The sequence below is a fragment of the Artibeus jamaicensis genome, unplaced genomic scaffold (genome assembly GCF_021234435.1).
Source record: "Artibeus jamaicensis isolate MK-2021 breed Jamaican fruit bat unplaced genomic scaffold, CSHL_Jam_final contig_76, whole genome shotgun sequence".
NCBI lineage: Eukaryota > Metazoa > Chordata > Mammalia > Chiroptera > Phyllostomidae > Artibeus > Artibeus jamaicensis.
This window is the reverse complement of record NW_026521954.1, coordinates 17,180,697-17,201,113: the sequence shown is the minus strand read 5'-3', so window position 1 is coordinate 17,201,113 and position 20,417 is coordinate 17,180,697. Positions and strand designations below refer to the sequence as shown.

Sequence of the window (20,417 nt, the reverse complement as noted above, 5' to 3'; positions counted from 1 at the left end):
GTTTAAGCAAACATTTTAATAAGAACATTCAGATTGCTGCAAACTTTGGTTAATGGCTTCTTTTTGTGCGTGTCTTGTTTTCATTACTTCATTCTCCTAGGTGGTTTCTAGCTGAAGCTGGGAGAAGGTGCTCAGTGTTCCAACCCTAATGAAATGATTAGGTGAGTGGATTCAATAAGTGATGTTCTGAAATAGAATAAGATCAATAACCAGGAACATTTTCATAAAAGAGCATAAAAGAAGTTTGCTTTCCATTTTTATTCCTTTTATAATATACTTAAGAGGCCAATACTCATTCCACTCAGGGCCAGTGTCTCACTAAGCAAATAATTCCATGTGAATAAATGGAGTGGGGAATAAGAACACTTAGCCAAATTTATTTGAATGTTGGTGAAAAAAAACCCAAAATGAATCTAATGTAATCCTCTACTGAACTTTATGAACAGTCCCCACCCCAACTCTCAACAGGAAAAAGGTACAGAGAATTCAGGTACAAAGAAAAACTTGGAAAATAATGATTAAGGGGTACTAAAGATCAAAGTATAGGGGAGGGAAAGTTACAGAATCAGGAAAGAATCTAGGAGGAAGAGTTGGAGGATTATAGTGCTTAGAGCGACATTTTATGAGGTTACCATAAAAGGAGCTGAAAATAACTAAAGAGTTATCAGTTAATTACTGATGGGTAGCACTTAAAACGTAAGTAGCTGAAAACAATTTTATTGTGGCTCAGATTTTTGTGGGTTGACTGGCAGCATTCGCTCATGAATCCGGGAGCTCAGCTGGGGCCCTCAGGCCCCTTCGATGAGGGATCTCTCTTCGTGCACTGTCGTATCTTGAAGAACCTCTTCTTAACTCTTTTTCTCCAGCAGCATAGCTTGGACACACTGAAGCATGGTGAGTGGGCTCTCACCACGGGCTCTTATTGAAATTGAGTATCTCAATAAGCAAAGCCCTAATACATAAGTGTGCATCAGGACTGGTGCATCACACTTGCTAATGCTGCATTCTCCCAGGTCCAACGTGGGAGGGGACAGCCTACACAAGGATAGAAACATGGGAAGGCACAGTCCTGCGGGGGGAACCAATGCAAGTTTACCACGCTCAGGTAGGGCTAAATAGTCTGCTGAGCACACAGTGAGTGCCACAGATACCATCCATGTTCCAACAAAATGTAATACTTTTAGGGATATTTTTAGAGCAGTTCAAGACTGACAGCAAAATTGAGCAAAAGATGTAGAGTTTCCCCAAACACTCCCTATTACTACACACGCATAGCCAGCACCCTTACCAACATCCTCCATCAGAACGGCACATTTGTTATAATTCATGAACCTACATTGAGACATAATAATTACCTAAAGTCCACAGTTTACATTATGGTTCATTCTTGGTTCACTCTTGGTGTTGCATAGCCTGTGGGTTTGGACAAATGAAAACTGGCATGTAGTCATCATTATGGGATCACATAGAGTATTTTTAATTCCCTATTGGAACAAGAATAAAAAGCCACACAACTATTCTATTCCTTTTGGTTGAATATTTTACTAGCTGTTGATCTTATATTCTTTCAGGACCTCACTTCCCGAATCTTCTAAACCTAGTCATCTCATTAGGATTGGAGCAATAAGCACCTTCACCCAGTCTCAGCCAGCAATGATCTATGGGAGAATTAAGAAATGAAATGCAAACAAAAATAAGCCATTAACTAATGTTTGAAACATCAGAATGTTGTCTCATTGAAATCCTTACTTGAAAATCATTTTTCTTCTTGAAACATTCTGAACCAAGACTGTCTGCCACTATACAATTCATAGGTATGTAATATAAATGAGAACTTTAAACAAAGATTTCTATAGTAAAGGCAAGGAAAAGGGGGAGGAATTTCCTGGTGTGGATATCTCGACTTAAGATTGAAACAGTAAACAGACAGTTGGTCATTTGGCAAGTGAGCAAAGGAGCACTTAATAAAATGATGCTTTAAATACGCAGATGTGTGATGTTAATGTAGAGGTTATGTCATTATATCAAATTCCATTGCTGCAATGGTCATATGTTTATTGTAATAAACTATCATCAATGTTTTCCCCAGACTCAACTACATTTTTTAATGCAGCTTCTTCCAAGTTGTCAAATACTGGATGCGACTGTGAATTTATTTGGCCAGAAAGGGAACAGGTTGAGAGAAGAGACTGGGAGTCAAAAGTGATTTATTAATATTTTAAGAATAATTCATGTTTTTTCTATAAATAATCCATTATTTAGTCATATCAGCATACTTAATGTATTTACTTGGTTAAAATGCATGTTTTGCTTATATTCACATGGAAAGAGAGATCTGGAGTTCAAAAAACATTCAGATTATCCTGCTTTTAAAGTAAATCAACAACATTGAAAGGAACTTGGAAACTATCTAGATAAACACCAATGTAGCTTGATAAAGAACACTTGTGTCTGACTAGTCTAATTTAACGAGATTCAAGATTGATTGGCATGAATGATTTAGAAAAAAGAAAAAGATTTCAATTACCTTGATTTTAAAAAGACAATGCCATCCAACATTCTATGCCATATAATACATTCTAATTAACAAGACAATCTGGTTTAGATATATACCTACTGGACTAATACATAATTGGTTGACAAATGATGTTCACAAATTTTCCTCATCATTGACTTGGAGATAGAAAATATAACTAACAGGATTTCACAGATGATGTTGAAATCTTAGCTGCATTTTAATCTTTTACCCATAATCTAGAGTGTATTTTCTAACAATCCCAGAATGCTCTATAACTGGATAAATTAAGTTTAATGAAGACAATGATATCTAATATGGAGAAATGCAGGGAGAAAGTTCACATAAATGAGAAAATTACAAAGATACAATATAGAGTATAAATGGTAATCATCTAAATGAATTCAAGACCATCTTTTATTTGAGTTTTTATTATGCTTACGCTATGAAACACCTATTCTATTATTTTATTACAGTTATGTCACATTAATCAAAAAATTTTCATGTACTTAGTGAAGTCTTCAAAAATATTTTCACTCCATTATGGCAAAAAATCACTTTTATTATTATCTTGTATCTGATGTTACATTAATTTCAAGGAAACAGCATAATATTCTGGTGATTATGTTGAGTGGGCAGTTGTTAGAATGAAATTAGGCTCAAGGTACTGAAAAATATGTAAAATAAAATAGCTAATAATACAAGAATAAAAGAGTTTGCTCAACACAATCTGAGTTGCAAAAAAAAGAGAGAGAGACACACACAGAGAACCAAAGATAAAAATTACAAGTACAATAAGGGATGCACAGAGCAAAAGCAGCTAATTAAATGTCTGAAGTAAAAAGAGAACTAAAGTCAAGGGCTTTATGAGTCAAAGACATAGAATGTCTCATGAAATAAATGAGACCAACATTCTATCAGAGCATAAGAGAATAACAAGTAATCATTGACTAAGTTCCCGAAGTAAGAAGGAGCCACGGTGAGAACAAATTTTAGATCTGGGCACATAGAAAAGTTCTCAAACTGGTTTTGAAGAAACCTCACTGTTGTATGTTCTTTAGCAAAGAGAAAATGGAGATTATTATAGGCCATTAATATTTAAAATATAAGACAACTAATATAACCTGTTCAAAATTGAAATTTCAGAGAAAATGTTTGCAGATCACACCCCAACAAAACCAGGGGATAATGTGTGCATGTGTGTCTGTATAAAACTAAATATGTAAAATATGGGAAGATTGTAAAATAGTTTGTAAAATATAACAAATTAAAAAACCTTTGGTCAATAGAAACAGCACCACTGTTAGAAGATTACAAAGATAGCAAGCCATATTAATTTACCATGGGACCATTACCAGGATCAGAGGCACATGCAACATGGAGTGCATTTTTTATTAAACAACATTTCTTGGAAATAAGTGAACTGAGCATTCAACCCTAGAAGTTAGAGAACAAAAAGAAAACAAACCTAGAGGAAGAAATTGAAAAACAAGGCAGACATTACTAAACTTAAAACTAGAAAAAGTTAATTAGAATTAATAAATAAACCCAAGAGCTGAACCTGAAAAGTAATGGTAAAATAGACAAACCATCTAAGTAATCTAATCAAGTGAAGATAAAGATGCTATTATTTAGAAACAAAAAATATATACAACCCCAGGAAGAGAGAAAATTTTAAAAACTGCAGTAGTATAAATAATTCTCTGCAACACATAATAATCCCAATGAAATAAATGTATATTTTCTGGGAGAGTTGAGGTTGCCAAAATGGATTTCATGAATGTAGAAAACCTAAATACACCAATAACCATGTAACAAATTGAAATACTCATAAAAGAGCTCGTCTCTGAAAAACATGAAGCTCAGAGGGTTTTAGCAAGTAAATCATCCAAACCCTGAGAGGGGACTGACATTTTTCTGTTGTTTAAATTGTTACAAACCCTAAAAGAAATGGAAAGTGTCACAATTCATGTTATCAAATTACACTGCAATTCTCTAGATATATCCCCCTACTCAGCCCCAAGCATTTACAGTAGTTTATGTTTGTTGCCTTGAACAGTTCTCTCACCTCTTTTGCAAAAGCCTCACTGCAAAGATTAGATTAAGTATTTTCAGGGTGGAGATCAGTCTTTACTTGGAGGGAAAAAGGAAGAAATTCCTCCCACTGGTGAGAAAGGAGAGATTTATAATTCCCTAAGATCTCAGGGACCTGCACTCTGCTCCGGCCGTGTGGGCTAGGAAGCCATAAAACCTCCGAAGGGCAGGCTGGGGATCTGGGACTGAATGATGGGTGGCTCGGGAGCAACTGAGGAGCAGCGATGACTGATGACGGGTTTCCTCCAAAGCCTTGGTACTTTGTGAGACCCTGGAAACCATACTACCTCAGTAATAGGGAAGAGGCTCAGCAACAACTGCCACTGAATTTCCTGCCACGCTAGGGGCGTATGTGCTTGAAGTGGACATCAGACTGATTTAAAGGTAGTAAAAACTGCTACTTGTTTCACCATTGAGTTTGTGCATCAGGATCATGCCCACTGCAGAAAGATTTTTAAAACAAGGTCTTAACTACATTCTAAGTTAATTAAATGCAGGAGAATAAGTAAAATTTCGAGGAATGTAAATTCTACAAATATAACAATGGCTAAATATTTTTAAATCTGTTTATATAATTGGTTAACTTAATAGCCAAATTTAAAAATCATTGTTATGCTTCTAGCTGCTGAAAGGAACTTGAAAAAGTCAGCATTCTTAAGTTTTAAAAAAATCTTGACCAAACAAAAGCTCCAATGAAATGAAAAACAAAAGGGCACATGCTACTCTTAAGGTACAGCCTTTCCCACAGTATCCTGTTTTATTTCCACAACAACCCTACCCTTGCTTTTCGGCATAAAGACTTTGTCCTGAAAAGATGAAGTGACCGACCCGAGGGCATACAGATTTAATGATGACGTTATGACGTAGGTAGTCTGTTTCAGTACAGACTTGCTGTGCCATAAAATTACATGGTCAAAACAGTAACAAACGAGAAAGCGGAGCGTGGATCTAATATGCCTGACTCAGGGTCCAATGTTGGCATTGCTGAAGTTGGAAGGGTCTGTCTCTCCAGCTAAATTACACACTCTTAGGGTACAAACTTGCCTCCCATCTCATCTTTGCTTTCCCTGATGTCAATATTGTGCTTACAGCCTACGACAAACTCCGGGAACGTGTCTTGTATGAATGAATCTGTGGGGAAGGGAGGGGTGATACCGAAAACTTTCATGTCATGGGTACCAGCTGATCAGATCAGGCACCCACCAGAAACAGCCACCAAGATCTTACCTGTATGTCTGGTACAGTCAGCTCTGGCCAGTCCCTAATTTTCTCTGATTCCCAGGAAAATGCCGTTGCAATCTCCTCTGTCCTTTGGTTCAACCTACCCCTTCAGCATCTGACCTTGGAGTGGTGGGCGCCGGCCGAAGGCCAGATCCCTCCCTGGAGCCCGCCACCTGGGCAACAGCAGGTGGCCACCGCCACTGCGCAGGATTCGAATGTGTTCAACACAGGAATCTCTGATTCCTGAGATTTAGAGTTTGTCCCGAGAGGAAGATAAATGCTGAATAAGGGAACTGGGGTCTCTCCAGGTGTTTGGGCACTTAAGAAATTCTCCGAACTGGCTGGGCTGTATTTCCCTACATGTTTTCTAGAAACGCACAAGAAAACTGTATAAAGAGAAAAAGCTCGAACCCAGACTGAGGAGAGGAGAGAACCTTGATTTCTAAACCTCATTCTTGCTCTCTAGTTTTCTCTCCTGCAGGAAGCAGGGCAGGTTCAACCAGAGGAGCATAACCCCGAGGACACTGTGAAAGTTAATAAGCAGAAACATCAGGTATAACAGAGTCTGGAGGATACAGCAGACACCTCTCACCCCCGTGTCAGTCCTGGAAGCGAAACTGCAACTAGAGCCTGGACAGGACCTCTGCTGGGGGAGGAAGGGGCGCTCCGGGCCAGAATCAGCTCAGCCAATGGGAGACTGCCACTCTCAGCCAATGAAAAGCCACTGTACTTCGAATTGGTTTCCTCCACTGGTCTCTTTGTGCACAAAAGCCCTCTGATAAAGGAATTGCTTTGTTTTTCTGGGCTTCTGCCTAATTCACCCTTTGCAGCCTGACGCGATACTTTGTTGTTCCCCAATAAACCCACTTTGCCTAATTCACCCTTTGCAGCCTGACGCGATACTTTGTTGTTCCCCAATAAACCCACTTTGTCCTGTTCTCTGATATAGATCAACAATATATAGTTATGCATCAAGGGATCTATTAGAGAGTACTTTTCTATGGGTGCTGGGTAAGGAATCAACACAGGCTGCTTCCACATCTGCCCCAAGTCCCCAGAACAAACCTTTGGGAAGACCAGAAACCTCTGAGAAGAGCTGGAAGTCCACAGGGGGGTACTGAAGCCTGTAACCATTCCCATTACCTCTGACCCTGTAATGAGTGTCTCGCAGAAGCTGGGCCCTTCTTCAAGTTGCTGAACCTGTGTTCATGCGCGTACCTGCACGCTCACATACCTCACCCCAGGCTCAGAAGTTCAAGTGAAAGATCTAGTAGTAAAGGAGGCGGTTGGCACACAGTACAATATACAGATCGTGTATCAAAGAAATGCACACTGTCACCCTAATAAACTTAATTTAAAAATTAAAAAATAAAATAAATTTTAAAAAGAGATGTTAGTAGATCAGCAACAGCTGATGTACCCTGCAAAACAGCTGCCCCCTTCCTCTCTCCAGTTCTGGAGAGAGTCTTTTTTGTATTTGACCCTAGGGAAACATGCCATTGAAGTGCATTTTGGGAAACAGTTCAGCCTAGCCACATTGACACACTAGAAAGCCATTAATTACATTGTGGCACTAGCACAGATGAGTCTTTGTTGCTTGTAACAACAACAAGTTCCTAACTTACGCAGCAGAGAAATGGAAACTGGAAAATGAAAGGAAGTAGAAAAGAAGATACACAGAAGCCCCAGAATAAGATCACATATGATAACGCAAAAATAACACTAAACTGGCTTGTATTTTTATACAGTCCTAAAGTTTAATTTGCAACAAAATATATTCTTATCCCTCTACAATTCTAAGAACTACCAGAGGGTAGAATTAACTTGGTGGTCTTGTATTGTATTTCCCATATTATTTTGAAAACAGGACAGATATTCATTTACTAAAGGGGGTCATAAAGGGAAAGTTGGTGGTATCCTTTATCTTAAATACAGTGAAGTAGGTGAGTTTTCAAAATTCCTTCCACCTATGTGATTGTATTATGAACCAAAATTGTGTAATCGTACTTATTCCCATGGCTTCAATTAGCTTATTCATATTAAGAATCTTTTCTGTCTAACAAAACATATCCATAACTTGTTGGCAGGCTTAAGTGTTTTCCATGAAATGCCACAGGGGGGAAAAATCTTTCAAGAATAACTGCTTCCAAAATGTGACTTGGAACAGCTATGCAATACCTCTGCTGCTTATGAAAAGCATACATGATCTGACCCCCCCAAATAAAAAAAAACTTCTTGATATAGGTAAAATGACTCGAGGTTAAACTTTAAAAATGAATAAAAGCCAAACCTATCAAACTTCTCCCAACCGGCCTAGACAGCCCTTGTACTGGGCCAAACTTGAACGGAGGGAGGATGTCTTTGTGTGATGCAGTTTGCCTCCATTTTCTGAGATATTCCGCACCCCACCTCTCAGGTTCAAGTTCATAGCCAACTGCAGATCACATTAATTATTATGAATTATATAGTATAAAAAGGTAACATCTGGACAAGCACATTAATACAGATTTGCTCTGTCCTTAATTTGGTCTTCTCAGAAGAACACTTTTTTTTTTAAGAAGAGGAGGCAAGAAAGGGATCACAATATAAAGAAAATAATCTTATTTGTAGACTTATTTTCACCATTTTAATTATGAGGCAAATTGTGTCCACTGGGAAGATACAGGTAGAAATAAAATAATTAAAATCACCAAAAATTAATCACATTTCACTGTCTATTTTATAGACAATGTCACATATGCATATTTTACATGATGACAGGATTATTTATGTATATAGATATACAGATATTCATGCACTATATATATAATAGTTATTTATACATGTATATGTATGTGATGCCTATATATATAGATTAGAGAGAGAAATTAGATATATATCTAATTATATATCTACAAATATGTGTGTATTTGTATGTGTGTGCATATATATACATACATGTGCACACACATACTTATATATATAAATATATATATATAAATAAATTTAATGCATCACATCAGTCAAGCCACTGTTTGTTTGGACTACGGAGCACACAAACCATTTGGTTTTGGAAAAGGAAGTTGAACACTCCTGTCCCTCTTCACCTAACCCCACACTTCCCTTCTCATTTAAGAAGATACGGTGGGTTGGATAATTTCCTTGGTGTTTTATGGGGCTTAAGTCCCAGAGGCTCATGAATTCACTACGCATTTTTTGGAACCTGCAGGACTTTGTGGTCTCTCAGACGTGGAGAAAAGAAACCTCTCTCTTGCTCCTATCTTTTGTCATCTGAGAATTCTCTGCCTTCTGAATGTATTACTTCTGACACCTTCTGGGTGTCACGTGTGACGGAAGGAAGCCTGGGATGGGTGGTGGGGACCACCTTCGCCTACGCATTGACACAGACTCTTGTGTTCTTTCTGAAAAAGAAAAGGCTTCTACTGCAGTTGGTGGTAGAATCAGATACTGGGCATGTGTAAGGGGAAACAAAAGGCACGTGGCTTGTTTTGGTAACAGACCACGTCTGCCTCACAAAAGCGGCCATTGGCCCTTTCCTGAGCTCGGACTCTGTGCCAGTAATTGTCCTGAGTGCTCACATGGATAACCTCCTTGTTTCTCACAGCAAACATACAGAGTCACATTGTGACTTGAATAAGCCAATGTGGTCATGCAAAACGAACTTCTCATCTTTGTGGTGGATGATGTCCAGAGTAGCAGTTTGAGATGTGTGAGTTAGTAGTGACTTTGTCACAACCTGTTCCACCAGGTTATGAAGGAAACAAATCTCAGATCAAAACAGGTGCCACACATTAATTATAGACGTGTTTATTATCAAGTGGGTACAGAATGGTTTCACAACCTATTTTGTAGGTCCGATGAACCCTGAGTTTGTCCATTTCATTATTCCAAGCTCCAACATGAAAAAACAGGTTATTTAAGATAGACGGTGACATATTGTGAAGGGAGAGGTCCATTAAGATTAAAGTCAACATCAAATCCAGAAAACCCTCAACCCAACTGGGGACCTCACGAACACTAACACAAAGCTTTGCCGCATTCTTCCATGTTGTTCTGCAAAGCTAGAGTGCACTGTTAGTATTTTTTCATTATGTACACCAATCTACATATTTTTAGAAACTTTAATTTTACTATTTGAAGCCCATTTCTCACGTTCATTATTCTAATTATCAGGCCACCAATTTTATAAACAACTTATTTCTGACCTTCACCATGCTTCTTGACAAAGTATATTATGTTGATTGAGCTACCAACAGGAGAAATTCACTTAGCCACATTTCAATCCACTTTCCTGGTGTGTATCATATCTGAATGCACTGTTAAGTGCATCTATATTAAAATATTTAAAGATAAATTATATATATATATCATAACAAGCAGAAACCGTGTTCATTCCTATGTTATAGCTAAGGGACTCAGGGTCTTCAAGAAATTACATAACTCGCTTAAGATCACAGAGTCAGTAAATTGTGGAGTCAAATTCAAACTCAGTAAGTTTGACCCAGAGCTCATGCATTATGTATAGGATTCAGCTCAGGTCATAGAGTTTTAGGTAGGATTTGGGGGCCAAAGTTTAATACATAAACTGATCCTTTGTTAGATACAGTTCTACATATATTTTCTCTAGGGACTCCTCAGGAAGGATCCAGTGGTTAGAGAAACAGTCAGGTGATCTTGGATGCTGGGATAAATACAGTCACTTCTCACATTGAGACAATTACTGGGACCATTCAGCTCATACTGTGTAAACTCCAATTCAGTGCTTAATAAATTATTGCTTATACTAATTTCTATTGCTTCCTCATAGAGAAAAGACATATATTTATTTTTAATAAGGTATACAGATCTAAGATCCCTTTGGTGTATTTATATTTTGGCCAGAGTAGACCTTCAAATGCTTCAAATAAATATTGATGATGTTTATCAGTCTTTAAATTTTCAAAATAATTTAAGGTTTCTGAGTTTCATTTTCATTTGATCCTGATAAAATGCTGCTTAATTCTGAATAAATTATCTTAAACATGCTTGAAATGAAAAGCCTGTAAGAACTTTCAGACATCAAATAGTTCTTATGAAACACTTCGATGGGCCAAATATAAAAGAATCAGAAACATAAGGATTAAATTTCCCTTGACATCCGCTTAAGCTATAAAATTAAGAAACGGTGATTGGCAAAACAGTGTTGGAAATTTTGTAACATTTGTAAAGACATTCAAGATGTTTTTCAAAACTTAAAATAGTCTGGGTTCTTTCTTTCCCAATAAAAAGTATAATAAATATATGCACATGTGGAGTAAAAATGTATATGTGTGTATGTATAAAATCATTTATTTTCCTAATTTTACAATTTCTAGTGGAAAGTTTGCACTCAATTTTTCCATTCTGGAAAAATTAAGTCTTTTTTAGTACATTGTATCTTTCTACCAAAAAATTATTTTGATGTTGATGTCATTTTTTGTTTTTAAATTGCTTATTTACTGATATTAGAGAAAAAGGAAGCAGGGAAAGAGAGAGACAAAGAGAGAAAGAGACACATTTTTCTGGGCATTCATTGGTTGCCTCTTGTACGCGCCCCAACTGGGCATTGAACCTGAGGGATAATGATGCTCTTACCAAGCAAGCTCCCTTGCTGGGGCTTCAGATTTGCTGTTGTTGTCACACATTATTCTCTTACCTTTTGTGTGCATGTTTTTACCTGTGGTTAAATGTCCTCCTTATAGGTTTGAGTGTTTCATTATTATTTTTATATAAGTAGTTTTGTTATTTTGTTTCTATACTATCTATTCTTTCTAACATTGTCAATCTTTTTATGTATACTTTATGTATCTTTTCTTTATGGCTTATTAAAAATTATTTAAGACCATTTATTTTCTTCTGAGTACAGCTTTGACCACTTCAAGTTTAGACATTAGTGATATTATCATTTGTTGCAATTTACTATCTTGACATATATGTGTATGTATACACATATGTATATTTGTATGTATATATCTATATATGTTATGTATTGTCTCTTTGAATTAAAAAATCTATTTTAAAAAATATTACTTTCTTTTCAAATGCCCTTATTTGTGAGTGTGTAAGTTTATTCTCTTATTATTAGTTTCTAGTATCTTTGTATTTTAGGACAATTTATTGTATTAGGTTGTGCAATTTACAAATTAGTAGATTTATTGTAGATATCTTAAGACCTAAACTGTAATATCTCTTTGCAAATATTTAATATATATTTTAATAGTGTGTATTTTCTATAATATTTATAGCATATTAAGTTGAGTTTATACATTATTTAATTTAGTTTTTCCATTTATATCTTGTCTTCTTATCTGTCAGAAACTAAGAGAGGAGCTTCAAGCTTCTTATTACAACTGAAAGTGTTGTGAATTATTTTGTTATTTCTAACTTGTTTTATAATCACAAACTATGTTATTAGGCATGTAAACATTTATAGCTACTATATAGTCATCATAGAATTTACCTTCATTTTTTAGAAATAATTCTTCTTCTAATTAAATAATTTTAGCATTTAATTTAGTTATGTATATATTAGTATTACCCCTTCTTTCCTTTTATTTGAATTCATTATACATATATACACATATATACCCATTCCCTTTTAAAAATGCTGTTACATTATTTTAGTGTATTTGTTACCTATATAGCAAATGCTTTAATGTTATTTTTGACCCAGTGAGGACTCTTTAGAGTTTTGGGTCTTTTTAAGAAAGTTTTAAAATTCCAAATAAAGGACAGAAGAGATAGACTAAGGGATTCCTCATCTGATAATGGACATCAGGATTTTGGACTCCTGGTCTTTTTCAATGAAGCAATAAATTCTACCCTTTGGCTTAAACTGCATTTTCTTTATTTTTCAAACTTTAACTTCAGAACAAAATAAACAACAACAAAGAAAAAACCTGACAATACACAACATCCAAACCCAATGTCACATGTGAGAAGAGAAGGCTGGAGGCCCTTGTATCCTGCCTCAGGCAGAGAGACAGGAGAGGGGGAAAAAACCCACCAGACATCAGCAGAGGCAACCAGGTTTGCTGGGGTCACTTAGGGTTGTCGGGGGAGCCATGGAGTCACTACACAGAGGATACAAGGTCTGAAGGCAGAATTTCCTAATCTACTTCTTCCATAGCAGAGGCATCCTTATCTCCCCCAGGGAAGGAGGGGTGTGGATCTCAAGGGAAACAGTACCACTGGGTTCTTCTCCCTCACTGTATCTTCATCAGTGCCTCTGCTGAGCTTGATTATGCAGTAGGTGTGGTTGGAGTGTGTCTGGGGATCCTCAAGTACAGTTTCAAGAGCCCTGTAGTTTCAAACAGCAACACCGCAAGGTCCTTGACAGCCTTGTCACTCTTGTCTGCCTCCACCTTCGGCTGTCACAGTCTCCAGAACAGAGCGGCTGGGGTTGATCTCCGGGTTCCTTTTGACCATCACGTAGCCCAGTGGAGGGTTGATCTAAAGTGCCTGGGCTTTCAGGATTCCCTCGGAGTTGGCTGTTCACTGCAGGTGCTAGTCATGGTGCAGCCAGGTGAACCATCCCAACCTGTTTATCCAAGATTTCTTTCATGAGTTTGCAGATGTTCTCACACTTGGCCTCACTCTCTTCCATTTTCTTCTTCTCTTCATCATCAGGTAGCCCAGGCCCTCCTGCATAACTGCGACCAGGCTCCTCCCATTAAACTCCTTAAGCTGACGCACACAGTACTCATCCATTTGCTCGGTCATATATACTACCTCAAAGCCCTGCTCCCGCACTCGCTCCACAAAAGCGGGGTTGGCAACCTGCTCTTTGCTCTCACCAGTGGCATAATAGATGGACTTTTGGGTCTCCTCTATGTGAGAGACATAATTCAAAAGTGAATTAATTTTATTTCAGCCTGGGAGCTGTGAAAGAGCAAAGGCTCAGAAAGTCATTCTGTTTAGTAGAGTACTCATGGATTCCAGGCTTTATGTTTTTAGAGAATGCCTAGGGTAATTTCTTATAGTTCTTGTTTTGCACCAGCTCAGAGAAAAGCTCAAGGCACTACTTAAATATGTATTAATGAACGACCTTCAAGATTTTGCTCTGCTAGATCAATTCTTGGGAGATATCCAGGGGCAGGCCCTCAGAGTCAGCTGCACCATGGATGAATTTGAAATACTCGGCTGTCAGCTGGTCATAGCTGTCCATGATGAACACATAGTGGACAGAGAGTTTGATGTTGTTCTTATTTTTCTCAAAGAGGCCAAAAGGAGAGTGACAGGGCTTGAAGAGCAATACCATGACTTTCAACTAACTTTCTACAGAGAAGTGATTGACTGCCAAGTGCTCTTTTCATTCATTGGGGAAACCCTTATAAAACTCTCGATATTCCTTCTGGGTAATGTCATCAGGGTTTCTTCTCACCCCAATGGGCTTAGTCTTGTTCAGAGATTCCCAATCAACATTTCTTCTTAATCTTCTTTATTTTTTCTTACTTATTCTTAGCATTATCATCCTCCTCATCTGAGTCCACTTTGGCAGTCTCAGTCTTCTCCTCATCATTTTATCTTTCTCTTTTTTCTCTTCCTCTGTTTCATCACCACTGATTTCTTTCTCTCGTTCCTTCCCCAAATAAAGGGTGACAAGATAACCTATGAACTATGAGTACTTGTTTGCCACTTCTTTGACCTACCTCTGCTTTAAGTACTTTGTCTGCTCTTCTTTGAGGTAGAGGGTGGATCACTGTGGGGGAGCTTTGCCCACAGAGCCCCCTGCTCCTCTGCAAATGAGAATAAGTCTACCAAGACATGATCTGCTTGGGGAGGAAAGGTGGCCGATCTCTCAAAGGAGAAGGGCCAGGAGCCTGTTCCTCAATGCGTTGTTATTGAGTTTAATTTGCATAGGAATACAGGGTGTATATGTGAATCTCATCAGTCATTGTCAGGCAGTAATGATCAAATAATAGATAACAGTCAAAGAGCTATGAGGGCTTATTCTGAGTCAGGGTCAGATAGCTAAAGTGCCAAAAAAACTTTGGGGAAACACACTCATTCTATGCTTGGGCCCTTATCATTTAAATTGAGGGTATTCTTAGCAAAGCATGTTTCACATGATTTTATGCATTCTTTCTTAGGCCCGATTGCCCCTGGGAACCTGTCCTTTCTAGTACAAGGCTGCACTCACCTCCCACATTGTTTCAGGCTTAAATCAGGCAGGGGAAGTAAGGCAGCCAAGAGATCAAGAGACTTCTCCAAGACAGAATGAGGACTCAAGCTATGTCAAAGCTGAGGGGTAAGAGCCCATCGCCTCCTTTTTCTATAGCCCCCCAAGTCCTTCCTTGAGGGCCCCTTTGTGACTGTGCCTATCTTAGGTCATCCCTTGAAGGTCATTCTTCAAATCTTACTCGTCCTTGGCTAACCAGCCATCTGCCTGGGGCCAAGCAGGGCGAAGTGAAAGGGGGCAGAGGTGGTGCCCCTATCAGGGAGATAAGCTTTTTCTTCTTAGTGGCTTATGGTCCCAAGGTCTCTTTACTCAGTCTTAGTCATAGGATGTTACAACTTCTGAAACCAGGCAGGGCAGTTCACAACAGATCACTTTGGTACCCTAGCTAATGGGTTCGCCACAGTCACCTTATAAGTGAAGAAAACCCTAGTTGAACATCCCCAGGCAGACTGCTCATCATCACTGTGCTTTTGTGATCACCACCACTTTCCTTGCCACCAAAAGCCAACAACCAATTGTCCAATCATGAAGATGTCTGAATTAGTCTGAAGACCCTCCATTAATGCTTTAGTATCAGGCTTTGCAATGGTCCCCAGAGTATTTATGGATTAGCTTTGGTCATTCCAATGCCTGTGTCCACCAAAGGCAGGGTGCATTCCTGGTACTTGAGGGTGATGCCAATTTTCAGCTCTTTACCACTGTCCAACTTGGAAGGGTGGATCAATCCCTCATAGTATATCTTGTCCAAGACATTACTCATCAACTCCTGAAAGCCAATGTCCTTGTTGGGATAGAAGGTACTGATAATGAAAGACGTAAGCAGGGCAATTTTCTGCCCGGAAGGCAAAAGTCTCTACCTCTTCCTCTCCATTGTGTATCTTGAAGGTGAAAAGATGTGGTTACTAGAGAGCAAGATGGGCAGGGACTGTGTTTGGCTCACACACCAAAAGAAGCATGCTTGAGGGTGGCTCAAGAGTGACTTAAACAAATCTTACCCTTGCTTCTGAACTTGAAGTCAAGTTAGTTTCACTTGCACTCCAAATAACTCCAACTAATGAAATCTTACTTCTATCACCTTGTAATAGACTCCTAGTTATTTATATGGCCTGCCTGTGTTCTTTTTTCTTTTCCTCTGTTTTGCTATACACCGAATGATCCTATTGATTTATAGTTTGTCTCTAAAGAAATTAAAACTTTACACACTTATATTCTATTAATGGATGCCTATATGTTTAAAATTTTGAATACATTTTGAACATCTATTTCTCTTACAATGCTATCACTCATTTTAGAATAAATCATTGACTCTGACTCATGAGATGAGCTTTGCATCTCCTTTCCTCCACATCCCACAACTCGCACATTTTACAGAATAATTCTAAATTTTACAACTAGGTGATTAGTACTAATGAAATTGCTGCATAATTAATTTAATATCTGTTTGTATCCATTTTAGCAACTGTTTGGAAATCAACTGTGGCCACATGTTTTACCTCTGTCTGAGGCATTTATAATTATTTAGTTCTCAGGTGGCCTATTTTCTAGATAATATTTTTTCAGAAAAAATATTTAGATTCTTTATGTCATGAATCCTTAGAAGGATATGAATCATGCCCCCCCTTTCATATGTCATATAGGACAGGATCAGATTTGGTTATATCTAAGGAAAACACCCAAATGAACAATGCCTGAAATACATTACTACATAGAAGAAGCCCAAGCACAGGAAGTGCAGGCCTCACCAGGCAGAGTCAAGAATGTTGTTGGTGACCCAGCCTTATGCTTCCCAACCCTGGAGCGTTGTACTTGTGACCCAGACGACTGCTCCTGTGCACGTCATCATATTGAGGGTATCTACTCTCTGAGCAGAAGAATGAATGAAAAGAGAGGGGGAAAGGATGTTGCCCCTCCCTTTGCACACACTTTTACTCACATCTCATTGGGTCAATAAGAAGAAAATAGTCACATGAACATACACAATTGTAAGGGGTTTTTTTTAACGTGCCTGACTACACACAAAAGGAAAAAAATGGAAATTTGAAAGCACATACAAGTGCTAGTCACACATTTGAGCATTATCTTTAATGAGTACATACAGTTTGAGAGTTATAAATAGTATTTCTAAAATTTCTGTCAATATCACTCCATTCTCTCTTTGCCTTTTATAAAAAGAGAAGAAATTATCCATATTTTCTATTTTGTAAGTAATATCTTTTCTTCTGCTTCTTTACAATAGGTGCTTGTTGAAATTGTTCTTTATCTTTGAAATTATAAAGAAAAATACAAAGATATATGTATACATACTTTTTATTAATGTATTTAGTATTTAGTGGTTCCTTTAAATGTTAAAATTATAGTCTTTTCCTTCTCAGAAAAGTTTATTCCTATTACATATTTGATTTTTGTTTCTATTTTATTTCCTCTTATTTTACTCTCTGGCATTTGTATTATTAATATACTGGTTTTCTTAGAGCTCTACTTTCATTAACTTTTCTTTTATCTTTTGTGTTTTCTTTTTTCTTAATTTTGTAAAAATTTTATTTATTTTTAGACAGAGGGGAAGGAAGGGAGGAAGAGGGAGAGAAAGTTCAATGTGTGGTTGTCTCTCATGTGCCCCCTACTGGGGCTATGGCCCATAACCCAGGCATGTGCCCTGACTGGGACTCAAACTGGTGACCCTTTGGTTTGCAGGCCAGCGTTCAGCCCTCTGAGCCACACCAGCCAGGGATGTACTGTCTTCTGGGAAAATTTCTTTAGCTGATTTCCTAATTCTCTAATTGAGATTGTCACTTACAATACATTTCCTCATTTGTCTGAGTTTTGCTTTATAAAATTTAGTAATAATGTTTTTCCCCCGGAATACGAGTTCCTATTTTCATTATTGTCCCATATTGTACAATACATTCAGCTTCTCAAAATTTTTTATGTGAAAAAGAAGTGATAGAACTTTGGGGTTTCTTTCCTCTTTTCTATAGTAGGTCCACTTTTCAGAAATGCATTTGTGCCGATTCTTCTTCACTACCTTCTGTTAGACCACAGGGTCCTTGCCCATCCCTGGTGGTTTCACTCTGCATGTTCTTAAACGAGAGGTCTGTGTTGGCCCAGTAGTATGATTTGTGGCTTATTTTTCAGAGATCATGTTCAAGTTGTCATCCCCTGAAAAAGAGATGGCGAATGTTCATATTTTCTGTGGCTTGACTGCAACGGACTGTGGGTCCAGATGGCCACCAGCATAGGAATGGGTGTATTTCTGCTTTTTCTAGCAGGTCCTATCCAGCCACTAAAGCAGGTGACTGATTTCTGTCCCACTCCAGCTTGTAAGGTAGCCAAGAGTTAATTCTGAGTTGCATTTTCAAATGGAAAGGTAAATGTTATGAACCCGTGCCTTAAGGAAAATCTCTTACTGTTGCAAGCGAAGGTGATTGTTTCTCCCTCCATACAAGATTGTTTCTTGTATGTCAAGAGAGGTTTGAAGAAGTCTGCTGTGGCCAGTCACAGGAGTGCAAAGATCTCTGACACATGGTATTCACCTCCTATCACCCAGCTGGCTGCCTCTCACCTCCGTTCCTAATTATTCCAAGCTTGGGTTCTTATTTTCCAAATCTTGTGGTGAGGAAATCTACCCGTCTGCCTAACAGACAGACCTCTCCTGTGTCTCCGTCTGCTTGACACTTGCCAACAGTTTTTCAAAGATCCCTAGTCTTGATGGAACCCCTGTGCTTCCAAAGGCATGATAAACATACTCTTATTTTTAGACTCCTTGAATAATGATTTTTGCAAGAAGTAAATGCATAACCATGATTTACCATTTTGAAACAGAACTCTGAAAAATGCTTTTTCATCAACACCATTGTAGAAAGGCCAATATTCTAAACTACAAGTATGTTTTAAAATGTTTCCACTGATCACAATTTGTGTTTATGCAGGAGAAAGTATTTTAATTATTTTGAAAGACATAAACTTGTTTAGTATTTAATGTTGGTAAACTTTATATATACCTAAATGTTATAACACTAACTATATATTTACTTAACCCCAAAACTAGCTGTATTATAACTAAGGAGGACTACATTGATAAACAGGATAAAACTCTGATAGTTCAGGTTTTGGATAACAGAATCATGTGGTTGATATTTTTTCCATTGTGTATCTACATTGTGAATCAAATCAGGTGCTAAAAATGTCAATGGTCTCTCAGACTCTCAGGCCTGTGGGGCAAATTTTATCTTTAATTAAATTTGGTAATACCTATCTGTCAGGTTGAAAATGATTTTTATCTGGTTACCTTCATGAACCATATCATAACACTTTTTTCCTTTTTTAAGTGCACGCTCACAACCGTCCGTAACTGTCTCACGTCCATGCTCTCACAGAGGCCAAGCCCGCCTCTGTCTCTGCTGTGATCAGAGGGACCCGCTGAGTTCTGCCCGATCTGGCCCCAGAGTCCTCTCCGCAGTCATTGGGTGGATCCCTGTAGCTCTGGTCAGCAACAGAGGACAGGACTTTTTAATTTGAAACTTACAGAAAGTTAAAAATTACTTTAAAAAATTTACTGGGAAAAACTTAACCCATATTTTAAAAGACTTCACAGATTAAGGTTGCCACATCATTGACCTAAAGGAAAAATAAACCCCAAATGCTGTAATATGTAATTGTAATTACAATGCCTTTCTCTCATCGTTGGTAAGTAACAGTGATAAAGATGATGATGATGATGATGACGATGGCGCTGACCTCTTTCTCTTATATTGTCAAATAAAAAAAAAATGAGAACCACCAGCACAACAGTAGCCATCCAGGGTGAATGAATCAAAATTATACCTTTTTTGGGGTCAAATTGCCAAAAATATATTTTTTAGTAAGCTGTAGAATTTTAGTAACTAATTTATGCATTCCCTGAGATGCAAACGGTTGAAAATTGCAGGCATAGGCAACCGTTAATGAAGACATAAGCAGATAAGGGCAGAAATGTTCTGAACTGGTTTGGAAAGGCCTCATAGATTAGGTTACATTTGCACTGAGATGGAGTTTTCAAGTGACGATGTTAAAGGAAACGTGACAATACCTTAGTTCCGATTATTTTATTAGGCTGAGAGATCCAGGGAGAATGACACTCACTACAAGTGCACTTGGGGAAGGGGATAAGTAACAAGGTCAGGAGAACAAGGCTTCCTCAAAGAACACACCTGAGCAGACGGCAGGCATCTGGTATGGATTAAGCTCACAATGTCTGCATTAGTCTTCTTCACCCAACTGCCCTGCAGCTTTGGTTCTCTCACTGTCATTCGCCTGTTTAACAAGGCGAGATAAACTGAGGCCTGATATGAGTGTTCCCCGAGGTTCTAACAAAAGAACGTGCTGCAACCAGGACGCGAATTGCCACAATCA

The 20,417-nt window shown here is 38.0% G+C and overlaps 1 pseudogene; it reads right to left on the bottom strand.

The window, feature by feature from the left end:
• Positions 1-6,279: 6,279 nt before the first annotated feature.
• On the bottom strand, positions 6,280-19,392 carry LOC119054293 (heat shock protein HSP 90-beta-like; annotated as a pseudogene).
• Between the last annotated feature and the right edge of the window lie 1,025 nt (positions 19,393-20,417).